The following is a 20,260-nucleotide window of genomic DNA, read 5'->3' as shown; positions in this document are numbered from 1 at the left end:
TGGCCCAACCCTCACCCACAGAGAAGTCTCGGTGGTATATTTCAGTTGCCAAAGATTCTAGTTTACTTCGAAGATTTTCTCAAAAGCACAATCTTGATCACTCTTACCGTTATTGCACCTTACGATAGGTGTGTGTGTGTGTGTGTGTGTGTGCGTGTGTGTGTGTGTGTGTGTGTGTGTGTGTGTGTGTATGTGTATGGCCTCTTCACTGATGTAATTCTCCTCGAAGACGCAAGTTCAGTCGCTCCAGTTTGCACCGACGAAGATTTCCCCCAGTTCCACCTGGAGTTCTTGGTGCCTGTGCCTGTGTGTATCCTCCGCCAAACCATCCTACGCAATTTGATGCTCTCACGGGGGAACAATACCCGTTCGTGTAGCAGTCCCTCAAGCCGGATTTTTTTGTATATATACAAATATTCCCTTCCCTTTGGCGGCATCACCGCGAACGTCATGTGTTCCCGAAGCACCGCTATTGTGGTAGCGATTCCCCGGCCGCGATTTAACGCCCGCGAGCCAGCCTGGGGGATGAATAGCAACGTTATCGCCCACCCGCCCACCAGGCCCCCACTGCGGGCGGCCCCGAGGTAATATTCCGCAAGACGGGAACGGCCCGTTATCGTCTTACGGGGTAATTAAGCATGAATACCCTGGGCATCATCATTTTGTTCCCGTAGTTAAATGCGGATTAAGTATGGCCTGGAGTGGGTGGCGGGCGAGCCTGCCCACAGCTACGGGGTGGGTGGGTGGTGGGGTTGAGAGTCAGGCAGGTTCTTATTTACGTTGTGTATTGATTGACCGACGATATTTTACGTTGTTAGGCACTTCTCATTACGCATGGGGCTATGGAAGGCAGTATTGTGGAATTTTGTATCGCGAGCTCTTTTTATTTTATTTTTTTTCAGGGACCTCGTCCTTCGGAGTTTTGTGCGTTCGTTGTGGAACAGCAGAAGTGACGTCACGTTCCGTGTCGCTTTCGATATGGCGTGAATATCTTACGACAGAACCGGGGATTTGTCCATGGAGATCCATGACTGTATACTTTCATAAAGTATACAAAAGTCATATTTTTTTCTCATTTTTCAGTATAAGAAAAGATCATTAAAAGTGTCACCATAGCGTAGTGGCCAAGTATACACACAGCGTGTGGTGCTTCGTAAGACACGGAACTTTATAGAACTACGTTCACCAACAGCCCGCTGGGTTCATGGCACAGCAAGTGGGGCACCTCCGGCTCTAACTCTGGCATCGTCATCTGGGTTGGCTGTCCGAGGGAGGGAGGAGCAGAGCAGCAAGTAGTGGGGTGGCACACACTTGACTCCAGGTGCCCACGCACGCCTCCGTCACCAGCCTCCTTGATCACGACAAAGAAAAAGATATAAAAAAAGAAATAAAGGCGCTAATGGTGACGTTGACAGATGTGAGTACGGCAGGCGATCCATCGTCACGTAGAGAGAGAGAGAGAGAGAGAGAGAGAGAGAGAGAGAGAGAGAGAGAGAGAGAGAGAGAGTGGGGGGGGGAGGGGAGGAAGTATACAGGGTATATTCCAGGTACAAATAAAGTGGCCCTTTGGACAAATGCGACACTTCGTATGCTGAGCACGAAAACAATTAGCGTAATGAACGTGTGGAGCTCCTATAAAGCTGGAGGGACGACGAAGAGCCCGGCCGAGAGAGGAGAGGAGAGGTGTGGTGGTGTGGGAGCCACTCCCTCACGTTCAGAGACAAACATCCTCATTCATGGGGTAGTCGGCGAGGCTAAGGTTCGCTGACGTTTTCTTTCGTCTTCATCAGTACTGTATGTTACTGTATGTCGGGTCGTGTTGTATGTTTCATCAGTACGTTATGTCGGGTCGTGTTGTATATTTCATCAGTATAGTTACATGTGGGATTCATCCCAGCGTTCTGGTAGTAATTAACATACTTGTATTCATTGATCATTTCTAATCTGATTGCCATATCTTTTTGGTTTATCTTTTGTTTTGCTTATTCTTTTTCTTCCTCTTTAAGATAGACACTTCTCAGTCTAGTTCAAGGATCACACAGGAGGGATCGTGAAACTCCTGCCTTGTTCACACACGAACCGTTAACAGAAGCTCTAAGACTCGTCACCAGGAACAGAGAGATCCAGAAGTGTTCCTCATCGGCCCCATACCCCTTCCGTCTCATGACTGGGGTCTTAGACAGCCATATGGCTCCAGAGTGAATGGTTATCCCCATGAGCACGACGATTCTACCCCCGAGCACGACGGTATGGCCCCTCCCTCGAGCGCGATGGTATGACCCCTTGGTATGGTGGTGGCGTAGCCTCTGACCCGACTCAACCAACGAAAGCCCTCGGGACTCGGTCGCCGGCTCAGACCATTCCAAGGTTGACTTGGGTCGGCTATTGTTGGCTGTTGCTTTAGGTGTGACTGACTTTACACTCTTTTACATTGTTGTAAGACAGTCAACCGAGATATATATATATATATATATATATATATATATATATATATATATATATATATATATATATATATATATATATATATGTGTGTGTGTGTGTGTGTTTATTGCTTGTTTTATGAAATAGGTGTTCTTTCCATTCCATTTATTCCTCACCTTTCTTTCGAATACTGTTTGTGATTTGCCTGTTATTGATGGCTTTGTGAGGCTTGTATGTTCCGTGGAGACAGGCTTAACTATCACTTACATTATTAGTTATATTTAATCTGACGTGTTACAGCGCCTGTTTCCTCCCGCAGCACTGTAGCTTAGTGTTCTTATTACGAACTCGCACACTTCAGTGTTATTACGTTGTTCGACATGGCGTTTCCCTTCATCAAGAAGTGAATATATTAGTATTTTGACTTGTGTTACGCCTTAGGTGTTTTCCGTTAGATAATGCCTTTCTTACCTTGCATACAATATCTATTTGTAAAAGGTCATGGGAAGTTAGGGGACAGATTTGAATTTCAAAGCTTTCCAGTGTTGGATAATGGTGTAAGGATCACACTGGCCCACCCTCCACCATATTCCATGTTCCTCAGATCAGCTGTTCCCTGTTCCTCAGCTGTGGTGGAGTATGGTTTTGTACATATTCTCTTGTTTTTGTAGACTCTGCATCCTCGAAAATGGCTTGAAGTAGACTCGAAAGCTTGTAGCTTCTGCTTATTTCTTTCCTGCGAGTCTATATATATATATATATATATATATATATATATATATATATATATATATATATATATATATTAGTAAATGAAGTCTGGGGAGTTGGTGAGGAATGGGAGGTGTTTAGGGAAGCGCTGCTGGCGGGAGCGAGGGAAGTGTGTGACATTAAGGTGGGAAGTGGGCAGGTAAGAATGGGTAGTGAGTTGTGTGATGACGAAGTAAAATGCGTGAGAGAAAGAGAAAAGAATGGTTTGTGGGCGTTACTTGCAGGGAAGGAGTGCGAATAATTGGGAGATGTACAAGAGGAAGTGCCAGGAGGTCAAGAGGATGGTGTAACGGCTGAAAATGAGGACATATAAGAGTTTAGGTGAGCGAGTTTCGGCAAACTTTAGGGAGAATAGATAATGCCATGGAAGGAGGCTGATAATGTAAGGAAAACAGTGGAAGCATTAGTGAATAAGGCAAATGGGGAAATGGTAACAGGTGATGATGAAGTAAGGAGGAGATAGAGTGAGTATTTTGAAGGATTGTTGAATGTTTTTGATGATGGAGTTCCAGTTGTAGGGTGTCTGTGTCTGGTATGCAAAGCGAGAAAGTCATGGAAAGTGATTTGGTGTAGAAGCAGTGTCGTGAGGCACCTGGTGTGCATGGTATTGCAGTTCGATGTTTTAAGAGGGGATGACTGGGTTGTTGATTGGTTTGTTAGGATTTTTTGTTCAAAGATGGATCATGGTGAGGTGCCTGAGGATTGGTCGACCAAAGATTCAGCCCGACAGCCTAGGTTCATCCTGGGCTGTGGGGCTACAAAACCCCTTAAGACTTCACCAAGTATTCACAGAGCATCAGATTGGCGAGCAGTAGAGATTGTGTGAATCAGGTGCTACTTTGAAGACTGTGTGTGAGAAATACGTAGAGAAACAGAAGGATTAGTATGGGCATTTCTGGATCTGAAGAAAGCATATGGTAGGGTTTATAGTTACTTTCTGTAAGATGTTTCGAATATATAATGTTAAGAGATTTTAACAGCTTGCCAAGCATGCTTAACAGACTTTAGACATGTGTAATTTGAACGTACACATTTGTCCCATTGCGTTTATTCAGTGGCACAAAATAGGCATTCAACTAGTCCTCAGGCACCTCACCTTCAGCCATACGTAACACTGTCACCCCCTTTCTTGAGAAAGTCAAATGTAGTCTACCCCAGCTGTTTTGCCACACTTCATCTTCCACAAGCCTTTCACCTCCTCTTCTCTTTTCATCCAGTCGTTTGTCATGACTATCATGCTGCGTACCTCCACTCTCCAGACACCCAACGTATGCCGACCTATCGTCCTTCATACCACTCGCTCGGTCTTATTTTCACCTCATACTTGCCTGTGTCTACTTTCTGATCTGCTCTCCAAAGTGATGTTCTCATTTGATCACTTTCTTTCTTTACATAATTCAAATCCCCTCCAAGATATTACCTTATTCTCCACGAGGATCTTTTATGGTCTATCACCCCATCTCGTATTTACCCTGTCTTTCAAGCCCTACACCTTCCTTTTCACCTCCTGACGCTTTCTCTCCTTCCCTCAAGCATTGTTCATACATTTCTCTTATCTCTTTCACTAACATCTTAACTCCTTCATCCAACCACTAACTACCCTTTCTCAGATGTCCCCATCTTGCCTTCCACATGCCACACGCTTCACCCTCACATGTATGTAATTCTTCCCTGAATTCTTTCCATTCGTCGCCTACTCCCGTCGTTCCATTTTCTTTGACCTTGTCCATTCCTCACCCAAGATATCCTAGTGTCTTTACGCACAAGCCTTTTTTCCAGGTTCACTCTCTTTCACCACCCTCTTGTATCCTCTTTACCTAAATTCGCTACTCCGTCATGGTGTAGCGAGTAGCACCACTGACCGTGACGCTTTCATGGGGCATTTGGCGTCGAGTGCCTGGGTTCGAATCCTAAGAGCTGGTCGATAAAATGGGTACCGACCTAAGGCCAGGTCACATATATGTTTGTGTGTGTGTGTGTGTGTGTGTGTGTGTGTGTGTGTGTGTGTGTGTGTGTGTGTTCTTGGGCCTCTCAGTGACATCCATGTCCCAGGACATGAACGCCCGTGGATGGAATTGATTCGCGTTACCAGCTGTATGCTGGATAGCCCTGTCCCAGCTGAGGAGCTTTACCCCGTCCGCATCTGGGATATCGATCAACCAGAGGAAGGATGAATAGTTGGGTGAGCTGTGCACGGTCTGCCCCGCCGGGGATCGAAACCGGACCAGCGGGGTAACAGTCTGTTGGGATTATCACCACTGCATCAAGGTGCATATATATATATATATATATATATATATATATATATATATATATATATATATATATATATATATATATATATATATAGTATTTCAATTTCCCCGTGGACTCATAGGAATATATATATTGTGTGTGTGTGCGCGCGTGCGTATGCCATATCTCACTGTTCACTGTATGACTGCCTATTTTTAACGTAAGCTTACAGGCTGTAATTAAGCCTGTGCAGCTACCATCACTTTCATTGAGAATACACAGCGTGGTAAAAGCATTTTCTATATTTGCGTAATATTTCCAATAATTACGTAATGCGTAAGTAATATCTGGTTTTTCATTTTCATTTCCTCTTTCTCTTCTGTCGTTTCAAAATTCTTCAGCCACACTTCCTGTGCGCGGAAAACATTTTGCCTTTAGTTGCTTTCCCTGAGACACAACACTGCCATCAGTCACTTCCTGGGGCGCAAGACCGAGCCCTGCCATCAGTCACTTCCTGGGGCGCAAGACCGAGCCATCAGTCACTCTCCCTGGGTCACAAGACCGAGCCATCAGTCACTTCCTGGGTCACAAGACCGAGCCATCAGTCACTCCCCCTGGGTCACAAGACCGGGCCATCAGTCACTCTCCCTGGGTCACAAGACCGAGCCGTCAGTCACTCTCCCTCTTGGGTTGGGGGGTTTAGGTCCCCATCGCCATGGCAACGTTCACTCTGGGTATGGCCAGAGTAGCATGGGATACCCGGCCACAACGTACCGTACTGTAGTATATCTTTTCAAACAGGCAAGTATGAGCACACACAAATCACTGTCGCCTCATGATATACGAGGCAGCGTTATACCGCAGACTGCTGCCGAGGCACTCGATAATCCCCTTACGGAGGGACAGAGCGCTCTGTTACCGCTCTGCCTTAGGCAGGAAGGGTCTGGTGATGACACAGCCGTCACCCAAGGGCAGTGGGCAGGAGGAGATCGAGATGTGTTATGGCTTCAAGGGAGGTTTCACAGCCCACTCCCTGGGCGAGACAGGCGTTGCCACCACCTCACCCCCAAATTCTCTGGCGTCCTGGGTTATCCCAGCTTAGAATATTATCTTTAGTCAGGACGGGGAGGAGGAAGTCGACTTCAAAATATGATACAATCGCTGTGGCAGGTCTGCGTGAGTGGTTTTTACTTCCTCCTTTACATTAAGGGGGAATTGTTATGGTGAGCGACGGTGTGTGTCTTCTCCACGACTGGGCGAGAGGAAGAGAGAGAAAAAAAAATTGTCACCATGATATATCCGGCGTCTACGTCCTAAGTTTTCCTGAAAGCGAGAGAGAGAGAGAGAGAGAGAGAGAGAGAGAGAGAGAGAGAGAGAGAGAGAGAGAGAGAGAGAGACTGGCTGTGACGAGCGATAGTAGACGTTTTTACCGTAAGGGAACCAAGGAGGAACTGAGCCCCACAAATGAGCACGCGTTCAGCTCTCTCTCCCACCAGAGCGTTGGCTCCAAGGGAGCTTGTGACGCTCGGCTGTGTGTGGGTGTGGGTGGGGGTGTTGGAGGTCCGGCTGGCTCAAGACTAAAGAGATAGTCGCGTGGGAAACAGTATGGCAACAGTCCTGGGATCACTCACGGCCTGACAGCTGGCTTTGTTGCGGGTTGAGGGGAGGAAGTGGGCGGGCGAGGGGGCGTTGGGGACGTTGATAAAGAGAGGGAAGGGGAAGGAAAATATATAAAAAGGGAGTGAGTGATGATTCGCGGGGCTGTCGTGAGGATGGGCCGTATTTGTTGCCGAAGGATAAGAGGAGAGGGTAGGGAATATGAGTGATGAGTGCGTGTGTTTGCTTGGGCTTGGTTGTCCCACGTCTAAATTGCCTCTGTCGTTTTCATGTATTGAAGAGACAGGCAGAGAGGAAGAAGAGAGACCTTGTAGACCAAGACGGACAGATACTAGGACGATGGACGTAGTCATGGAAACAGAGGAAAACACAGAAGGGCATGCCAAAAAGAGACAGAGCAAGACCTGTTTGATGTTCCTGGGTGTACAGGCAGATAGACGAAAAGAAATATCATGAAGGAGACAGGTAGACAGTTAGAAACTGAGCCAAAGTCAGGTGGAATTATGAAGATAGACAGAAAGGTGGAAATACTTGTAGTGACGAAAGTGACGAACCGGTTAAGAGAGAGGCAGGTTGATCGATAGACAGCCGTACAGTGGCAGACGAAATGACGGGACACAGACAGCTAAGAAGGAAAGAATGACTTTGAGGAAGAGAGTGGTGTAGAAAGAGATACAGACTGAAAGGAAAAGACGTTGACATAGAAAGGCTTGAATATACGCAAACTGACGTAAACACGAATAGTCTGACAGAGAGATAGAGAGATGAACAGATGCAAATAGGCAGGCAGACAGCCATAGACGGCAGAGACAAACAGACTGACTGAGACAGTAACCGACGTAGAGAGACAGACCGAACGTCACTCTGGAAGCTTTAGAGACAGACAGACAGACCACCTCCCAAAATAGTGTAGAGTGTGAGTGAGAGGTGCGTCACTCAGGGAGATGGGGTCCTTTTGTGTCCAGCCAGCGCCGCGCCATGTCGGAGTGTTTGGGTTACTCTCTCTCTCTCTCTCTCTCTCTCTCTCTCTCTCTCTCTCTCTCTCTCTCTCTCTCTCTACAGCCCAACCACCACAGGCGCGGGGACACGTCAGCCCGCACTCCACATCAGCTGGCAGTACATCACGTCGTCTCGCACTTCATCTCAGTTCGCGCGCCACGTCGGCCAAAAGCGTCGCTCGAATCATGTGGCCCCTCTCTGCGTCAGCTCCTATGTCAGTCGTGTAAACGCGTTCTCACCACACTTCGTACGATCACTCAGCCATATGGTCTCGTCAGCAGGCACTCGAAGTCGGCATACGTGGGACACCACCTCGCAGTTCACGTCAGCGTGTACGTCACGTCAGTAGAATTGCATTTCATTTGAATGCGTTGTCATCTCTCCCCGCACATCGCCTTGCCTAGCACCTCATGTCACGATTACACACATTCAGCCACTCATGTCACGTTGAGTTTCCAAGAACACGGTTCTGCAAATGACATGAACACCAGGTTACAAGGACTAAGAGAGTCACAAAGACCATCACTGAAAAAAAAGAAAGAGATTATCCGTATTGATCAAGTCACCGCCAGACGACTGGTCTTTCACGAACTTGTATGATCAAGAAGCAGCACCCCATGCGTCATTAAAAGGCCTAGATTTGTGCTGCGATAAAAAAAGAGAAAACTACCGCTCCTCTTTTTTCGGGGATCAGGGTGTTTTTTTGAGGGGGGGAGAGGGAATCGTGACGCACGGCTTAAAGCTATGAATCTTAATTAACAGGATTTGTTTCTAAATATAAAGGGGACACACACGCCAGAAACATGGACAGAGGGACGGACGCAGAAAACACAGACACAGGAGCCAAAGGCTACTCATTGGGGAGGGGAAGGGTGGGGCGATTATATGAGGGGTTGGAGTTTGTGAAGGGAAGATGTTGGAATTAAAAGGTGGGATTTTGAGGACGCAAGGGAGCAGTGTGAGGGAGGAGATAACCTAGGGGAAGAGGGGGGCAAAGTGAGTGGACGAAAGAGGCTATTGGAGGGACGTTTTTCCTCACAAGGGAGAGCGAATGTGTGAAGAAAGAGGCAGTGCAGTAAAGGGAAGAAAACGAAGTGGGAACAGGCGCTGTAAGAAAGGGAAAAAGAGTGTAGAAAGGGAGAGATTTCTGTGAGGTGGGAAAGAGATTGTAAAGGGAGAGGGACGCTGCAAGTGGGAGGAGGGGGAAAGGAGGAAGGCAGTGTGACAGAATGTGTAGAAATAAGATTCGAACTAAGAGAAGAATAAGGGGATGATAGGAAGGGGGGATGGGGAAGAAACGCGATGGGAGGGACACTATTACTTAAAGGAGAAAAGGACTCTGTAAGAGGAGGGAAATAAGATGTTCACAGAGGGGACGATGTAAGCAGAAGTGGTGCCATTTGGCGTGAGAGGGTTTTGGGAAAAGGAGAGGTGTGGGGATTGAGAAGGGGTTGTAAAGGGAAAAGGGATGTTGAGGGTAAAGGGCCACTGTGAGATAGGAAAGACGGCGCCGTGAGAAGGGAGGAGGTGGTTTGTAGCTGTGGGAGGGGGAGGGACGGTGGCTGGTCCTGTGATCGATGTTAAGGAGACAAGTTCCTGAGAGTGAAGAGATACTGCCTCATGCACTCGCACCTGCTGGCGGGGGAGCTGGGTGTCCCCTGGTCCACACCTGGCAACGAGGGAGCTGGATGTCTTGTGATCCACACCTGGCGATCAGGGGAGTTGGGTGTCTCCTGGTCCACACCTGACGATGGGGGAAGCTGGGTGTCCCCTGGTCCACACCTGGCAACGAGGGAGCTGGATGTCTTGTGATCCACACCTGGCGATGAGGGGAGTTGGGTGTCCCCTGGTCCACACCTGACGATTGGGGAAGCTGGGTGTCTCTTGGTCCACACCTGGCGATGGGGAAGCTGGATGTCTCATGGTCCACACCTGACGATGGAGGGAGCTGGGTGTCTCCTGGTCCACACCTGGGGATGAGGGAGCTGTTTTTATCTCGCTGCAGCTCGGTCTTGGACCAAGCTGACTGGACGTATACTCTCTTGTTCAGCCAGATTGTTGGTGGTGGCCATGGTACAAACACAACCTAGCTGCTTGGGACCATTTTGTGGGAACTTGTCAAGTTTTTATTCTCACCGACAAAGCCATTTTTTTTTTCTTATAAGCTCAAGCGATAGAATAACAAGTCTCAGCATTATATTACACGAGTTGTATTTGTCACTCCAGTAAGAAATTATTCTGGGATTCTGAACCAAGCCTTTCAGCATTTCCAAGTATACGTTATGTTGTACTTTTCGTCTCCACCTTCCAGTGAGTTTAGGGCTTGAGCGATATTATACTACTGTAATTCAAGTTTTTAACCGATTGAAGCAGTTGTAAAACAAGTCATTATATTTCACAGGTCTGGTGGTTTGTTTTTCTAGACTTAGGCAATGATGGTCGCACATATCAGTATCACGGTCTGTAGATAACAGTTTCTGTAAGAAGTGTTGTCATGACATTTGCTACTCTCGCTTTGAAGGTGCGCAGTGTCCAGCCAGCTTCCCATCTTCGTAAGATGCATTTGTAGTATAATTATAAGTCGTGATTCCTCTTTGAGTCTTTCATAAGCTCGTGTATTTGATTGACACTGTTCTGTGATCTGTAGGCTGTTCTGATATTATTCCATACTGTTTTTAGAGCAAAGGAGTTAGAAATTTTTTGTAACGAACATCAAGGCAGAGGTCTGTTGGAAGAGACTTTGTTGCTGTGTCTGGTTTCATCTATACGTAGCGTTACGGAGCTGAAATACGTGTTTTCTCAGTTGTTTATGAGCATTTAAGGCGGGCGTTTTTGATTTCCATGTGATCAACATACGAGGAATGGTTTGTGTGGAGAGAGTGCATTCCCTGTACAAGGGTTACGGGAGGTTCCCACGCCTGTCATTTCATGTGTTATGACTCCATGATGGCATTTGGTGATCACCTGTCCAGGATCGATCGTAGAGAGAATCACAGTCTTGTCTCATCTATAATGTTGTGACCATCAAGACTTCTTGCCCGGAAGCCATTGGTTTTTTTTTTTTTCTTACCTTACTGTGTCGTTTTTTGCCTTTCGCTTACTTACGTCTTCGCTACCTTCCCAGAGATGCTAACGATTGTTGACATTAGTGAAAGGGGTCTATAATCGTACGGGGAGGGGGTTGAGGGGAGGAGGGGGGGGGGTGGTTTGCTCCCCATTTGTGAACCTGAGACTTACCTGCGGTTTTCAGACTTTGCAAAAGATGATGACTGGGCCCAAAAGCTTTTCTTCCTAAAGATGTTTAGAGCTCTTGCTAACAGTGCTCTTTACTTGCACACACACACACACACACACACACACACACACACACACACACACACGAGAGAGAGAGAGAGAGAGAGAGAGAGAGAGAGAGAGAGAGAGAGAGAGAGAGAGAGAGAGAGAGAGATTCTTAGGCGTGACGCAGTGTGTGTATGTGTGTGGGGGGGAGGGGGGGGAGGGGGCTCTCTAGAAGGTAAATGAAATAGATTTTTCACGATCGTTGATGTTAAAGGCGTTTTCATTTGACTCGGTGAAGTATCGCTCCTACGTTTTCTCACCTTTTCACTTCACTGTGACGTGAACATTTTCCTCTGGGTGTTTGTAAGGAGACGAATCTCCCATCACTTGACGTACTGATATAAGCGTGTCATTTTCCCCCCCTCCTTTTCTGCCTCTTGTGATGGGTATATCCCCTTGGACCTGTGGTGCCTGCTGATACTTATATGAGACTTGGGGTCCCTGGTCCTTCTCCTCTGTTTCTCATGTCAGGTCCCATTTTCTTTTGTTGGGAAAGTTGTGACCCTGAGCTCGTCTTCTCCACCGCCCGATTCTTCCTCGTTTAGTTTTCCTTTCTTTCTCTTGGTAGCTGAGACGACACGGGCGACTGAATGCTCTGATCATGGCTAACTCATAAACGATATATATATATATATATATATATATATATATATATATATATATATATATATATATATATATAATATATATATATATATATATATATATATGTGTGTGTGTGTGTGATAAAGGTACCCATTTATCGACCAGTCTCAAGGGCACAGAGGTGGTTTGCCTTCTCTTCGAATAAATCCTCAGTGAATCATATTTCTTCCATTGTTGTTATTCTTTCTCACTGAGTCTCAGAATTCCTCGATTCCTCATTGCGTTGATTCAATAGGGGCATTGATTGTAAACATTTATCGTCGTTTGCACTTGAATTAGACTGTTGTGTGAGTAAAGTGTGTTGGAGTTGGTGATAGTAACGATTGTATCATCATTTTACATCAAGATCTTAATCTAGGATTGCTTACACCGATTGCTGACTAGGTTAGGTCACTCTTTGGTTCGTATCCCCGATGGTGTATCAGTCAGTGCCCATAGTGGATAATAGTTGAAAAATGATTTCCAAAAGCTTAAAGTCTTGTTTCTACAGTTTTTCTCTCCTCGGAGAATTTGTGTGATTTCACATCACGGGGCTCAGACAGAGAAGAATAAGTAGAGGGATGTCCCTCGGTTTTGGTGATTAATTCAACTGTCACATCGTATGACATTTCAGTAGATTGTTGGTGTCGAGTGCTTTTGACGTACAACCTGGGCCGACCTTGTCTTCGTGATTCAGCCTGACCTTACCAAGTCTCTTATGTATGTTAACTGACCCTTGTGCAACCTTCTAATACCTTGTCTCTAGATATTGTCAGGCCGTAAGTTACTTTTGCCTCTGGGGGCGATGGAATTCAAGCTGAACGCAACCTATGCTGTCGTCTTCGTAGAGTTCCTAAGCTTAATTGCGACGTCATTGCATTATGTGGCACGTGATGGGAATAGTGCCACTGGCGGCTCCACATATTGCATTATGGCAGGTGACAGGAATAGTGCCACTGGTGGCTCCACATATTGCATTATGGCAGGTGACAGACATAGTGCCACTGGTGGCTCCACATATTGCATTATGGCAGGTGACAGACATAGTGCCACTGGCGGCTCCACGTATTGCATTATGACAGGTGACAGGAATAGTGCCACTGGTGGCTCCACATATTGCATTATGGCAGGTGACAGACATAGCGCCACTGGCGGCTCCACGTATTGCATTATGACAGGTGACAGGAATAGTGCCACTTGTGGCTCCACATACTCCCATATTAGGAAAGCGGAGCCACTAGTGGGAAGGCAGATGCGAGAGCTTATTTCAGGCCTTATTTACAATTTAAAGGTTATTCCAGGCCTTAATAACAATTTAAAGGTTATTCCAGGCCTTAGTAACGATTTATAGGTTATTCCAGGCCTTAGTAACGATTTATAGGTTATTCCAGGCCTTAGTAACGATCTATAGGTTATTCCAGGCCTTAGTAACGATTTGTAGGTTATTCCAGGCCTTAGTAACGATTTATAGGTTATTCCAGGCCTTAGTAACGATCTATAGGTTATTCCAGGCCTTAGTAACGATTTATAGGTTATTCCAGGCCTTAGTAACGATTTATAGGTTATTCCAGGCCTTAGTAACGATTTATAGGTTATTCCAGGCCTTAGTAACGATTTATAGGTTATTCCAGGCCTTAGTAATGATTTAAGTTATTCCAGACCATAGTAAGAATTTATAGGTTATTCCAAGCCCTAGTAACAATTTACCTGCAGTAGCCCTGTGAGCAGTACAAGGCCTACTAAACTCGTGACGTAACCCATGCACAATACCCTGGATTCTTCATCATTCTTTCTGCCATCATCAGAAACTCGTGGAATGCACAGTGGAGAAATTTAAGAGTGCGCTGGACATGTACCTACACAGTGTAACAGACTAGCCAGGCCTGTGGGCTGCGACTCCCAACAGCTTGGTCGATCAACGGTCTGGTCTCAGCCGGGACTGTGAGGGTTAGAAAACCCCTTAAGACGTCATTAAGTATCTATCAGGTAAACCAACTCACTCTGGGTTTACAGGGCCTCTCGGTTCCTCCTTTGTAATGCATTTTATTTTGGACTTGGTAGCCACTGTCACACTTGTTACCACGTCTGATTTTTACTCTTAGTTTCGCTTGGCCTTCGCCTGGCACACTACCCTTGTCTTATTCGATCTCTGAATTGTGTTTACCCAATATATTCAGCACCAGTGATAATCTAGGATCGCCGGTTTTATCCCGGATTTCGCTCCGAGTGATTTCGTATCCCGTAGTCTTGTCAGCATTTGGCCAGTGTGTGTTTCTTCTTATGCCCTCTTCTCTTCCTCCTTGTATAAATTTCGCATCTGATCCGCGTGTGTTACTCGCTCACTTGTCCTTATCTCTTTCCTCATCTATGAGGGCTGCTCTTACTACCAGGGGTTTGTACCAACCAAACTGGAAGAACGCCCAGTTTAAACTCGCCATCCCCCTCCGGGCTGTAAACACGCTGGGCATTTCCTTTATGAATCTGCTTTTTTTCTTGAAAGACGAATGTTTCCTGCTGTGTCGGAGAAAAGCACCCAGAGTGGGTGATATTTCTCACGAAGGCAAAAAAAAAAAAAACGAAAGTAAAAAAAGAAGAGCCTCGTTTCCCAGGACTGCATTCACAGAGGTTCAGGAAGAAACGTGAATGTCGCCTTTACACGTCTTGCAGTCGATCTCTTGGGTCTTTAAGGATGCGGTTCCGTGTGGCACATGCTACCTCTAATGCTTATCTCAACTCGGGTTTGGAGAAACCTACTTCTGTGGTCATGTTATGAGTCCTACCAACCAGGGTGGGGGCCCTGGTGGTTCATTTGATGACTGTAATTATTACTTGGTGTCTTTCGTGGATAGAGTTATACACACTCCTTTTGCCCCGTCTCTCAACCTTGTATGTATGTACACTCGGTGAAAAAGTATCTTCCCAGAAGGTTCCGTTGAATTTTATGAAATGTGATGAAAACGACTCGTGTTGTCTCGATAGGGTTGCTAAGCGTGGATGTGAGACAGATGTCTTAATGATTACGGTAGCTTATCAGTATAACATTTAGATTATGGCAAATGATCGAATATCATGGAAACATAGCTACCATGTGAGGCCAGAATAATGGGCATTTCACAAAATCCTTCGTCTGTGGTGTCATAATGCTTCATATGAAAAATGGTAAGAAATTTTTTTTTCCTTGTGTACCATGTATTTATTCCTACACACACACACACACACACACACACACACACACACACACACACACACACACACACATACATGCACCAGCTTAAGCCAGGTACCACCCATTTATCGACCAGGTGGAATTGGCTGTTAGCCGACTGCCACGTCCAAGAATCGAACCTATGCGGGTCCGACCCTAGGCTGGCCCATGTTGAATAACGGTCAGTAACTGAGCACTGCACCACGGAGGCCCATATGTGTGTGTACGTACGTGTATGTATGTGTGTGTGTGTGTGTGTGTGTGTGTGTATACATAAGGGGCGATGGATGAATGCCGACAAATATTTTCCTTTCATGTTAACTGATATATATATGATATATACCCAAGCCTGCGCCAGGTACCCATTTTATCGACCAACCCCTAGGTTTGGATGAACAGCTGGGTTGACTGTGGACCGACTGCCGCAACCAGGATTCGAGCCTGTGTTCCAGCCTGGGCGGCCCGCGAATGCGTCACACTCAGCAACTTTATACTTTCGTAATATGGGTCGTTAGATGTCTATGTTCACTACGGTCTATCTTTGACGTAAATATTTCATTTCTTCAACAGTCTGTGGGGCCTAAATGTGGAAAGGGAGCTGTGGTTTTGGTGCATTACACATGACAGCTAGAGACTGAGTATGAACGAATGTGGCCTTTTTTGTCTTTTTCTTGCGCTACTTCACTGGTCTGTGTGTGTGTGTGTGGGGGGGGGATGCGATTTTATGTGTGGCGGGTGGCGACGAGAATGGATGAAGGCAGCAAGTATCAATATGTACATATGTATATGTATGTCTGTGTATGTACATTATGTATACATTGAAATGTATATGTATGTATATATGCATGTATGACCGTTCATGTACATACATGTGTACGTGGAAGGGTTGGGCCATTCCTCGTCTGTTTCCTTGCGCTACCTCGCTGACGGGGGAGACGGCGATTGAGTTGAGAAAATATAAAAAATAGATATATATATATATATATATATTCCTATGAGTCCACGAGGAAATGAAACGAGAAGTTCCCAAGTGCACTTTCGTGTAATAATCACATGATCAGGGGAAATTCTTGTACAAGAAAGAAATATAACAGCATATATATATATATATATATATATATATATATATATATATATATATATATATATATATATATATATATATATGTGTGTGTGTGTGTGTGTGTGTGTGTGTGTGTGTGTTTTGTGTGTAATGTATATAGAGACTATCAATGTTCACACATTCTATCAACATTTCTGGAGCCGCCGTACTGTTCTGTGGGATTGCCTGAGGTGATGACAGAGATGATTGAAGAGATCCCTCGCTGACGATGGTGCCGAAGATGGCGTGTGCCGACCCTGGGCGAGTGCGACGTTATCGCGGCACCATCAGGCGACGCTCATGACGAAGGTGACAGACTCTCGCGCCGCCAGCATGGGTATACCTTTGACGAGGCTCGCTGACGGACGAGGACCTGTAGCAAGATCTTGTGGAGTGGGTGTTGATAGGCAGTGTCTCCGGGAAGGTGGTGAGGTGGGGGGGAGTTGATGGGTACCTGATGGATGTGCTGATGAAGAGAGGTGGGTGTGATGGAAGAGGTGTCGGTGGGGTGTGAGGCTGGAAGACAAGCTGGAGGAGTAGTAACCTGATGGGGTGTGTAGGCTTCAGGAGGGGAGAAGGAAGCTATTTGGCCGTGGTAGTTTTGGTAGGGGATGTGGCCGTTGGCATGCGAGCTGGAGGAACGAGTCAAGAAGTAGATGGTGGGGCTGTTGGTAATGGTAGGGAAGATGGTAGGGTTCGGGTGTTGATGGGGAGGGTGCTGGAAGGGAGCGTGAATAATGGGGTTAGGGAGAGGAACAATACAGATGGTCTCGGCGAGAATGAGCGGTTGGAAGGCAACAGAGGAGGACGGTTAGCCATGATGGTGGGAGAGATTAGGGGGTGAATGACGAGCGGAGAGATGGAATGGTGGTGGTGGTGGCGGAGATGGACATGGCGGTGTTGGGGATGAGAGAGACTGCCAGGTGTAATGGTGGTGACGATGGGGCATTTGAGGGCGAGAGTTAGCGGCGGTGGAGATGTTGGTGATAGTGTGGTGGCGGTGGTGTTAGTGCGTCTGATAGATTTCATGAAGAAGATGCAATGGGTGATGGCCGTCGCTGCGTCGGTGTATGTCGTTGAGGTCGCTCCAGCAGAGAGTAGGTTTACCTGACGACGCCCTTAGTGGTGGTTCGTCATATGACGGTCAAATAGCAAATGATGAGGGTCGTAGTTGAGTGGGACGGATGGGGTTGTTTCACGATGGCAAGATGGTGGTCGCAGGTCATTTCTGTCGTACTGGTGGTTTAGTGTTGAGATTGTGGTGGACAGGTGGTGGTTAAGGTTGGGATTGTGGTGAACAGGTGGTGGTTAAGGTTGAGATTGTGGTGAACAGGTGGTGGTTAAGGTTGAGATTGTGGTGGACAGGTGGTGGTTAAGGTTGAATTGTGGTGAACAGGTGGTGGTTAAGGTTGAGATTGTGGTGAACAGGTGGTGGTTAAGGTTGAGATTGTGGTGAACAGGTGGTGGTTAAGGTTGAGATTGTGGTGAACAGGTGGTGGTTAAGGTTGAGATTGTGGTGGACAGGTGGTGGTTAAGGTTGAGATTGTGGTGGACAGATGGTGGTTAAGGTTGGGATTGTGGTGAACAGGTGACGTAGGTTATTATTGGGTTAACGGTGCTTGTGTGGGTGATGGTGATGGTTGTTGTGGCTGGGGGTGGTTGTGGTAGCGGTTGTAGAGGTTAGTAGTTGGTATTTGGTTACGATGGTCGTAGTGGTGGTGAAGGTAGTGGTGGTTGTTGTGGTGGTAGTAATGAGGATGGTGGTTGTTGGTTGTGGTTGTTGCCGTGCTTATTGTGGTTGTGGTGGAGGACACCCCCCCTCTGGTGTCGCCAGATTTATTGAGCGCTTCCCTCAAAATCTACATTGCAGATGATGCCGGCGTTTAAAATCACACACGCCATTTCCAGCACATTTCTCGGAGGTTTGGAGGTCATTTGCATTCGGACGGGCTTCACATTTTGATAATACGACCTCGGCGATGCCCGGCTCTCCATTGTGTCATCATCGGGCCGGATCAAATAAGAGTTTTGAGCGTATGCAAATGAGGAGGCGCGACAGACCTGGGCTTCCAGCACGGCAAATATCAATTTCGGGCACCCAGCTGCACCACACACCACACCACCCCCCTGCTGCTGCTGCTCTCCCTAACACGCCAATTTATGGAGCTCGGCGGAACTAGCCAATTTGGGGATTGTTGTCGCCTGGTGACCTGTGTTTATTATCTTTGCCCGTAAAAAAAAAAGAGAAAAAAAAATGGTGCGTTTGACTTAAAAAAAAAAAAGGGGCCAAACCGTTGTTTATTATCCTTCTGTTTGTCTGGGTATAGTGGCATGAGGCAGTTAAAAAAATAAGGTCAGGCCTGTGTTTTTATCATCGCTCTGTTTGAAAATAGTGATGGTATGTGGAGGTTTGAAAATGGTGATGGTACGTGGGGGTTTGAAAGTGGTGATGGCATGTAGAGGTTTGAAAATGGTGATGGTATGTGGAGGTTTGAAAATGGTGATGGTATGTGGAGGTTTGAAAATGGTGATGGTATGTGGGGGTTTGAAAATGGTGATGGTATGTGGGGGTTTGAAAATGGTGATGGCATGTAGAGGTTTGAAAATGGTGATGGTATGTGGGGGTTTGAAAATGGTGATGGTATGCGGAGGTTTGAAAGTGGTGATGGCATGTAGAGGTTTGAAAATGGTGATGGCATGTGGAGGTTTGAAAATGGTGATGGTATGTGGAGGTTTGAAAATGGTGATGGTATGTGGAGGTTTGAAAATGGTGATGGTATATGGAGGTTTGAAAATGGTGATGGCATGTGGAGGTTTGAAAATGGTGATGGCATGTGGAGGTTTGAAAAGTCAAAATGACTCAGACCCGTTTGTGTTCCACTGGGTGACGGGAGAGAGACAGAGATTAGAGCGTGTAATTCTATAACTGAAAATGTGCATTACGCAAAACAAATAGACAAATTACCTTGCTGTTGCCTGCTCCTCAAAACAAAAATTTAGAAACAAAAAAAAAAATCGAATGTTCAATCGATGAATATTGTTAAGTAATTATGTCATTGAAAATCCAATTGGAATTTACCATAAAAAGCGGAAATTTTAAAAAGATTAAGTAATTAAATGTTTAATGGCCTACTTATACATTTATCAGTTACAACAGCTGGAATAAACACACCAGGCATCAGAGGTGTGCAGCAGCCGTCCATTTTACAAAGTCTTTCAGGAAAGGAAAAATGATAAATAATTATTTAGCAGTAAATTGTGGATAATCCCATGAGTTATGACGTACCGTTAACTGAAAAAAGAATATATATATATATATATATATATATATATATATATATATATATATATATATATATATTATTTTATTTATTTATTTTGCTTTGTCGCTGTCTCCCGCGTTAGCGAGGTAGCGCAAGGAAACAGACGAAAGAATGGCCCAACCCACCCACATACACATGTATATACATACACGTCCACACACGCAAATATACATACCTATACATCTCAACGTATACATATATGTATACACACACAGACATATATATATATATATACACATGTACATAATTCATACTGTCTGCCTTTATTCATTCCCATCGCCACCCCGCCACACATGTAATAACAACCCCCTCATGTACGCGAGGTAGCGCTAGGAAGACAACAAAGGCCCCATTCGTTCACACTCAGTCTCTAGCTGTCATGTAATAATGCACCGAAACCACAGCTCCCTTTCCACATCCAGGCCCCACAGAACTTTCCATGGTTTACCCCAGACGCTTCACATGCCTTGGTTCAATCCATTGACAGCACGTCGACCCCGGTATACCACATCGTTCCAGTTCACTCTTTTCCTTGCACGCCTTTCACCCTCCTTCATGTTCAGGCCCCGATCACTCAAAATGTTTTTCACTCCATCTTTCCTCCTTCAATATATATATATA

This window comes from Panulirus ornatus, chromosome 1, assembly GCF_036320965.1.
Source record: "Panulirus ornatus isolate Po-2019 chromosome 1, ASM3632096v1, whole genome shotgun sequence".
NCBI lineage: Eukaryota > Metazoa > Arthropoda > Malacostraca > Decapoda > Palinuridae > Panulirus > Panulirus ornatus.
This window is presented reverse-complemented; position numbering follows the sequence as displayed.